We start from the raw sequence: 8,997 nt of genomic DNA, 5'->3' as shown, positions 1-8,997 counted from the left end.
CCGTCAGCTAAGGTTGGGTAGGTTTGCATGGTTGTAGCTAAAATTCTCCATTTGGAATAAATTATACCAAAAGCACATTCAACTGTTCTTCTCGCCCTTGACAGCCTAGCATTATAATATTCCTTGCCCGCATCTAATTGGTTTCTCCTATAAGGCTTTAATAAATAAGGTAAAAGTGGATAAGCTTCATCGCCGTGCGTGTTTCCCGTCTATACTCCCAAAGCAATTAGGGAAATCCCACAACTTTTTGTATTCCTCCGCAATTTTTAAAAAATCACTTTCGTTTGGAACTTTCATGTGGATGGGATGAAGCACTTCCCATATAACGTTAACAACTTCTTTTACAATTTGTCCAACTGTTGAAGCACCCATTCGAAACGAAAATGCTAAACTCCGAAATGATTGACCAGTTGATAAATATCTTTAAAAAAAAAAAAAAAAAAATTTTTAAAAAATAAATTTTAAAATTTGCATTATTGTTTATTTATTATTGTAGTGCCCGTAGTTCGCAATAAATGGAAAGGACTACGTGACAAATATAGAAATACGTTGACAAGCATTTCCAAACCAAAATCTGGTTCTGCTCAATTGGCGGATTACAATGGTTCGTGGCAGTATTTTCATAATCTGTCCTTTTTAAAAGATCAGTTTACTGCCAGGAAATCCACCAGCAACTTGCCAGCGATAGTTGAAGATTAATCTATGAATTCTTAGATGGATGAAATTTTAAATGATGATGAAAGTGAAATGCAAAATTCTATTTCAAAAGAAACGAGAGAAATTGAAGCTCCATCATTTTCACGCCAACGTTTAAATTCTTCCCCAAAATCAGGAAAGGTCAAGCGTTCACAAGAAGGTATTGGAAATGCATTGCTTGAAATGGAAAAGGAAAAACTTCGATTTTTGCAAGAAAAGAGAGCAAAAAAAGATGAGGATGATGAAGATCTTTCTGTTTTTAAAAGTTTATTGCCTCATCTGAAAAATATTACTTCATTGCATAAACTAGAATACAGAATGCAAGTATTGCAGCTGACACATGAACTGGTTAATAAATCAATACCTATTTATATTGAATATAACACTGAAAATACCACGGCCAGATGTGATGACAATGCACAAAACAATGAATATCCGATTTAGATTCATAATATTCTAAATGTGTAAAAAATTTAATTTTTTGTTATTTACCAATGAATATGTTAATTTTTCTCCAATAAAATTATTCATACGTATGTACCTTATTGTGAGCATCAATCGCTCCTCGTGCAAGATCGGTATGTTGTGGCAGTTTTGCCAATTATGCTGCAGTCGATCGGAAATTTGAGACAGAATATAATCGAATGTATCGCTTGTCATTCTCATATATTCGAAAAACTTTTTTGGATCCTGTCTCAAACTATTATAGAGATAGTGAAATTCTCCGAGTTGTAGTCTTGCTTGGTTTATAGGATGCGCCGAAAACTGACGTTTTTCCCTTACAGAGCATGAAAACACATGACTACTGTAGAAGCTGTCCAGATGAGGAAGAGATGATCTCGTACCTTCTGTGCCGTTGTCTTGTTCTATCCAGACGTATGTAGATTTACTATTTTAGGTAGTCAATTCTTAAATTGGAAAATCTCAGTACTGTGAAAATCAGGTACAGGGTGGCTGATGAATTTTGCTACATTAAGAAACTCAAATAACTTTTTTTTTAGTGTATGGAATTCATTTATTTTTTTTTTTCAAGTTGAAGGCCATTAAATTTTATTAAATGTAGCTTAACTAGTTTTAAAAATAATTGAATTTAAATGCCCCCATGCTCGTTGACACAAGTGCGGCATCTTAGTAAAAAGTTGTTCATTGCTGCTTTGAGAGTTGCGACAGGAATAGCCGCAATTGTTGCCCGAATGGATTGTTTTAGTTCATCCAAATTTGTTGGCTTTGTTTTATAAACTTCTTGTTTACATAAACCCCACAAGAAAAAGTCAGGTGCAGTAAGGTCAGGCGACCTGGGGGCCAACAAAATTCGGAGTTTCTTGAAATCACTTTATTGGGAAATTTTCGTCGCAACTCTGTCATAACAGTCTGGGCTATGTGAGACGTTGCCCCATCTTGTTGAAACCACACAGAGTTGAAAGGAATTCTCTTTCGGCGTAGTTCTGGATAGAAAAATTCTTTCAGCATTTTCAAATAACGGTCTCCAGTAACCGTAACGGTGTGACCATTTTCTTCAAAAAAATAAGACCCGACAATACAGCGTGAAGAAACCGCACATCACACTGTCACGCGAAGAGGATGCAATTCCGTTTCGTGGGGTATCTGTGGGTTAGAAGTACTACATATTCGACAATTTTGTTTGTTCACATTGCCGTTTAAATCGAAATGGGCCTCATCAGACATGAAAAGGCAGTTTAACATGTTTTGGTCTTCTTCCACCATTTGCAGGATCTTCTGGCAAAATTCCAAGCGAATCGGCAAGTCTGTTGCATTCAGTTTGTTAACCATTTGAATTTTGTAGGGAAATAAGTCTAAATCTTTGTGCATTATTGTTTGCAAAGACTGTCGGCTGACACCAAGTTGAGCAGATAAGCTTCTTGTTGAAACCCCTGGATTGCTTTGTATAGCTGCAGCTACAGCAGCGATCGTTTCCTCCGTCCGAACTGGTGGGTTTCGATGATAAGGCCTTCTTGCGACTGTTCCTTGATCAGCAAAATTATTCACCAGTCTCATTATGGTCCATCTGCTCGGGGGATCGCCGCCAAACATCCGCCTGTACTCTCTCTGTACCAAAACTACGGACTCCAGTGCGTGATAGCGGCGGACTATCCAAATTCTTATTTGCGTGTCCCAGTTATCCATTTTAATAAATTTTAAAGATCAATCTGCAAATTAAACAAAAATGAAACAGATAACTTGAAAAGAAAAAAAGTTATTCAATTTTTTTTTGGTAGCGGCTTTCATCAGCCACCCTGTATTTTCTAAAATTTTTGACAAGTACAAACTGGAGTGTGTCGCAAAGTGGACAACCACTTCCACTTAACCTAAGTCTATGATCTTGGAATGGCTAAATCCAAATCGACTTTTCTATAGATTTTATTCATTTCATTAACTGCATTAGTCATGGGGATGAAATAAAAATAATTAGATTTAACTGCTACAAAGCAGGGGGGTAATGGAAACCAAATGCGCTGTTTGGTATATTTACAACTATTTGCTCAAGTAAAGAGCGACAGCCAATTAAGACACTAACAACATCGAAAATAAATACCACAAACTGAAAGTTTTGTGTACTTGCAAGAAATTTCTGATTTATCAGCAAGCAGAGAGCAATGACGAGCGAGCATTACAAGATGGAGAGGGATCATCAAGATGAATCAACGGGTGGACGAAGCGAGTGAAGCTGCTCGCTCAATTGTACTTGCTGAATTCTGTCAATGTGTGAGGCATAAATGGATACCAGATATTGGAAGCTTACTCCAACTTGGAACGGACTGAGAGTTAAACAGAGATTTTCTTGTAAAGGGTAGTTAAGTTTCAAAGGCCGGTGTTGATTTTGTTTAAAATACATTTTTTTTAGGAAATTATTGTCATTTCTCTTTATTATGATAATATTGGTATATCTCAATTACGTATTACGGCACACCTATATACGATGGTTCAAATTTTCGATGACGCTGAGGAATAATTTAGGTTCTATGCCGTTAATGTGCCGAATAATCTTATCCTTTAGCTCTTGAATTGTTGCTGGCCTATCGACATACACCTTTTCTTTCAAATAACCCGAAAGAAAGAAATCCAACGGTGCCAAATCACATGATCTTGGCGGCCAATTGACATCGCCGCGACGTGAGATTATTCGGCCATCAAATTTTTCGCGCAAAAGGGCCATTGTTTTGTTAGCTGTGTGACAAGTGGTACCGTTCTGTTGAAGCCATATATCGTCCACAGCCATATCTTCCAATTCGGGCCATAAAAAGTTCGTTATCATCTCACGATAGCGAACACTATGTATTCACAGTAACTGCCTGATCGGCCTCATTTTGGAAAAAATACGGCCCATAAACCGCAATCAGTATTGGATTATCATTCGCCCAAATTCGGCAATTCTGCTTATTGACGAATCCACTGAGGTGAAAAAGTGTCTCATCACTAAAGATGATTTTCTTCGAAAATTGGTCATTCACTGTTGCCATTTCCTGCCACCATTCTAACCATTGACGACGCTTGAAATGGTCAAGAGGCTTTGGTTTTTGAGTCAATTGCACCTTGTAAGCGTGTAAATACAAGCCTTTATAGATAATGTTCATCAAGGACGAGCGTGAGAGGGGCAAAATGTGGGCACGACGACGAGTTGAGGTGGACGGCTCTTCAACCACACTATCGCGAACAGCAGCAATATTTTCTACAGTACGAGCTGTACGAGCATGCACTGGTGTTTTCACATCTTCTACAGACCCGGTTTGCTCAAACTTTTGCACAATTTTTCCGATTGTACGCACATTTGGACGATTAAATTGACCGAAAAAGTTGCGAAGTGCGCGATGTGCATTTTGATTTGAACGCCCATTTTCATAATAAGCCTGAATAACTTTAACGCGTTGCTCGATTATGTATCTTTCCATGGTTCAAATTGAGTTAGTCTGAAATTGAAAAATATTAAATAAAATGCAAAAAAACTTGAGGCTTAGGTGTGGTTTACATTCAACACCGGCCCTTGAAACTTAATCACCCTTTACAATAAAGTTTCAAGTAATCGACGTAAAGTACGAATTTAGAAAGCTTAAAACGAGTTCCAATGTTTAATAAAGTGGACAGAGAAGAGCGGTCCAGGTATACTAACTTGAGGCTCACCAGACGAGGCCACAAATGGGTCGTTCCCACGGCAGTCAGTTCTATGCCACTGGAATGCGCCGGATGCATTATAGATCCGGCCAAGGATTTTCACTCTAGCAGCATTCGCCGTTCATATTTGGGCAATGTAATGCTGCCACAACAACAACAATAGGCCACAAACGTGTATGATGTATTATTTTCAATTTCGATAAAGGAAACTCTGTTAGTGAGTGAAGATCGCATCCACATGAAAGACCTTGGATGGACCCAAGCTTCTAAACTACGCTCACTGGGGAGTGGATTATTATGACAGACTCTATCATAGGTCTTCGAGAAATCATTTGAAATGGTGTGTACCTGTTTGCCACTCTTTAAGCGCTGAGATGCAGTACTCGGAGAAACCTGGTAAGTTTCTGACTGTGGAGAGGTCAACGACAAAACCATGTTGATTAGGTGAAATTACTTATTTAATTAATAGTAATTTGTCTTTAACCACAAAGTTTACAAAAAGTTTTGGAAAGCTCGTTAATTTAGATACTGGGCGGTAATTTCTAGTAAAATTTGTGTTACCAGATTTAAAAATTTGTGGAATTGAACCAATTTTCCAACGGGCAATTAAACCTTAAGAGAGAGGGAGAGATTAATATGCAGCATCAAAGGCTTAGTAAGTAATGAGCTACGTTTTTTGAACAAGAGGAGGAAGTATATGGCGAATATTGGCGCAAGAGTAGCTTCCCTTTAAAATTGGAGTGCTCAAAATTGGCTTTAGCTATGCATTAATGGACTTTTTTTCTTATAATTTTATGATTTTGTTGCAGAATCCAAAACTGCTGGAAATGATTTCGAAAAAACACAGTAGTTCCATATAAACTGGCACGCCCTAATAGACTTACATATGCAGATAAAAGTGCTTTTACATTTTAACATGGAAAAATAATACACAATACAATGCACGCCAATATATATAAGTGCAAAGAAAAATCGTGCAACGGAAATGAAGGAAATCCGCGACAAAGACACCAGCACCCACCACCAGCTGCAAGGAAGTAGCTGCGAGCGCGAAAGAAGTGGAATTTTAGTGGCAATAAAGGCATGAAAAGCAACAAGCAATGCAAGAAAATGGCATGCGGCATGTAAAGCTTCAACAACAACATCGACTAAGAAATGAATACAACAAGCAACTGCTTTGCAGTTTCGCCTCAGAAACGGAAGTACGGAAGTTCGCCACTGGCACTTACAAATTCGTGTTTTTGACACACATTTGCCAGGCGGTTAAGCACTTAACGTGTGTATGTGTGTGTATTTACGCCCTCGCATACAAATATCATACACACACACATATTTGCTTGTAAACTTTAAACATTTCTGCATTTACATATTTGTTTATTGTATTACATGTATGCGTGCATGTGTGTGTATATGTGTGCAAGCATGAATGCGCCCGCATGCTTACTTATTCAAATATTTACACACACATTTGCTTGTAAATATGCTCAAGGAGAAGTAGCAGCATCCTCAGCTTCATACAAATACAATAAGACAACCACAACAATAACAATAGTAACGAACGCGCATTGTAGTGGCAATAAATTTTAAGTTGCCAAGGCGATATATAAAATTCGAAATATTTCAAGAGGCAAAAAAGAGGAGTGGAGAAGGCATGGGAAATTGTGATGGTACCAGTTGGCGAAACTCTTTAGCTGGCTGTGAATACTTGAACGCAAATATATAATATTCTTCATACACATATTTGTATATTTTTTATGATAAATTTTTTGTGTGCCTTTAGCTTTTTGCTGAGATACTTTTTGCGAGTTCAAGTGGAATGATATGATACAATGTTGAAACTAATTGTGGCGCTTGTTAGTGGCAAAAATATCATATATAAAGAAAAATATATATTTTCCCTTTCTGGTTCATCTATAATATTTGCATATGCCTTAAATATGTGAGCTTCTAATGAGTCTTGAGTTCATAAAATACAAATGCGTAAGCTAAATATTTGGAGGCTACTAAAACGACTTGAAGGAACTATTCTTCATCAGCAAATGAAGCAAATGTTTTTCAGCGAACCTGCGCAGAGGTTAGAAAGTCACTTCTCTATGGCAGGGATAGGATTATGGCGGGTGGGACAGATTTGACACGCAGGCGTCTCTCCTAAACTGATTTGAACAGCGGGTACTAACAGGTGGTGGCCGCCGTAGCCAAATGAGCCATTCGGAATTCACAGAGAGAACGTCGGTTCGAATCTCGGTGAAGCACCAAATTAAGAAAAACAGTTTTTTTCGCCCCTCGACAGGCAATGGCAGAACTCCGAGTGTATTTCTCCCATGAAAAAGCTCCTCATAAAAAAATATCTGCCGTTGGGAGTCGGCTTGAAACTGTAGGTCCCTCCATTTGTGGAAGAACATCAAGACGCACACCACAAATAGGAGGAGGAACTCGGCCAAACACCCAAAAAGAGTGTACGGCCAATTATATATACATATATACATATATATATACATATATGTATTAGGCCGGGTCGATTTGTGGGGAGGCAAAAAAATTGCCCATTTCTCTGTGAAAATCATATTCTAGGGATCAAAATAAGAAACTTTGCCGAAGGAACCATACCTTTAAAACGAATTCTGATGTCCCCCAATTTGGGTAGAACTTTTTAGTTTCGGGAACCCCCCAGGGGAGTTCCAGGGGGTATGCCACGGGCATGGGTGGATCGGACGGGTGGATATTTTATAATAATATTTTTTATAATAATATTTTTATATTTAAAATTCAATAGGCTAAAAGCTGTGTACCTAGAAATTGTCTAAAAATTCCGATTAAAAATTTGAAAAATTTGAAGAAAATATTTTGAAATTTGTTAAATTTGAAGCAATATTTATAATATTGATTTAAAAGGTTTCGTTGCTTTCCTGTGGAGAAAGCACAGAAAGCCTAACTAACATCTTCAGTGCAGGACTTTAACCCGAGTCGTTCAAAGTGTGTTTTATATGGAAAAAAATTCTAAACGTTGTTAGATTAAAATTAATAAAATCAAGAAAAGAAACTTTTGATGAAAAAACTTTTTTCAATTATTTTTATTAAAAAAATAGGAAATTTTGATGAGCAACTTCTTTTTAATATTGATTCAAAAATTGAAAGTTTTGATGAAGAACCTTTTTTAAATAATTTTGGTTAAAAAATAGAAACTTTAGATCAAGTTTTTTTTTATTTTGATTAAAAAATAAAATGTTTTGATGAAAAAACTTTTTTTTTAAGTAGGAAATTTTGATGAAGAAACTTTTTTCAATAATTCTGATTAAGAAATAGAAAGTTTTGATGAATGTTTTTTTAATTCTGATTAAAAAATCAAAAATTTGAAATATTGATGAAACAAAGTTTTTTAAAATTCTTATTCGAGTATTTAATGTTCTGATGAAATAATTTTTTTTTAATAATTCTTATTAAAAAATGGGAAATAGTGATGAAAGGATTTTTTTTAGATTCATATTCAAAAATAGAAAGTTCTGATGACAATGTTTTTTTTAAATTCTGATTAAAAAATAGAAAGTTTTAATGAATTTTGTTTTATTTCTGGGTAAAAAATAGAAACTTTTGATGAAATATAGTTTTTAAAAAATTCTGATTCAAAAATAGTAACTTATGATAAAATATATGTTTTTAAATTCTTATTAAAAAATAGAAAGTTTTGATGAAAAAATTTTTTTTTAAATATGAAAATTTAGATAAAAACTTTTTAAAAAAGGATGATTCAAAAATAGTAACTTTTGACGAAGATTTTGTTTTTAAATTCTGATTAAAATACAGAAAATATTGATAAAAATTTTTTTTTTAATTCTAATTAATTTTTTTAATTCTAATTAAAAAATAGGAAATATTTATTCCAGTATGTTTTTTAGATCCTTATTCAAAAATAGAAAGTTTGGTGAAAAAAATTAATTTTTTAAATTTGGATTAAAAAGTAGGAAACTTTGAAGAAAATATATTGGTTTTTTTTCTTTTAAATTTTCATAATTTATATGGTTTTTATAGAGCAGTGAACTACAGTTACGTAAAAAAATTAGTAAAATTAATTGAGAAGCAAAAAATTTGTCAAAACTTGGCAGTATATTTCAACAGTGACACAGCAAACACTTACCGTACTACAAATGCTTCTTCTTCTTCTTCGTCAAACTTTAT

Source organism: Anastrepha ludens, chromosome 6 (assembly GCF_028408465.1).
Source record: "Anastrepha ludens isolate Willacy chromosome 6, idAnaLude1.1, whole genome shotgun sequence".
In the NCBI taxonomy this organism is placed as follows: Eukaryota; Metazoa; Arthropoda; class Insecta; order Diptera; family Tephritidae; genus Anastrepha; species Anastrepha ludens.
The sequence above is the reverse complement of the archived record's forward strand: the minus strand, read 5'-3'. Positions refer to the sequence as shown.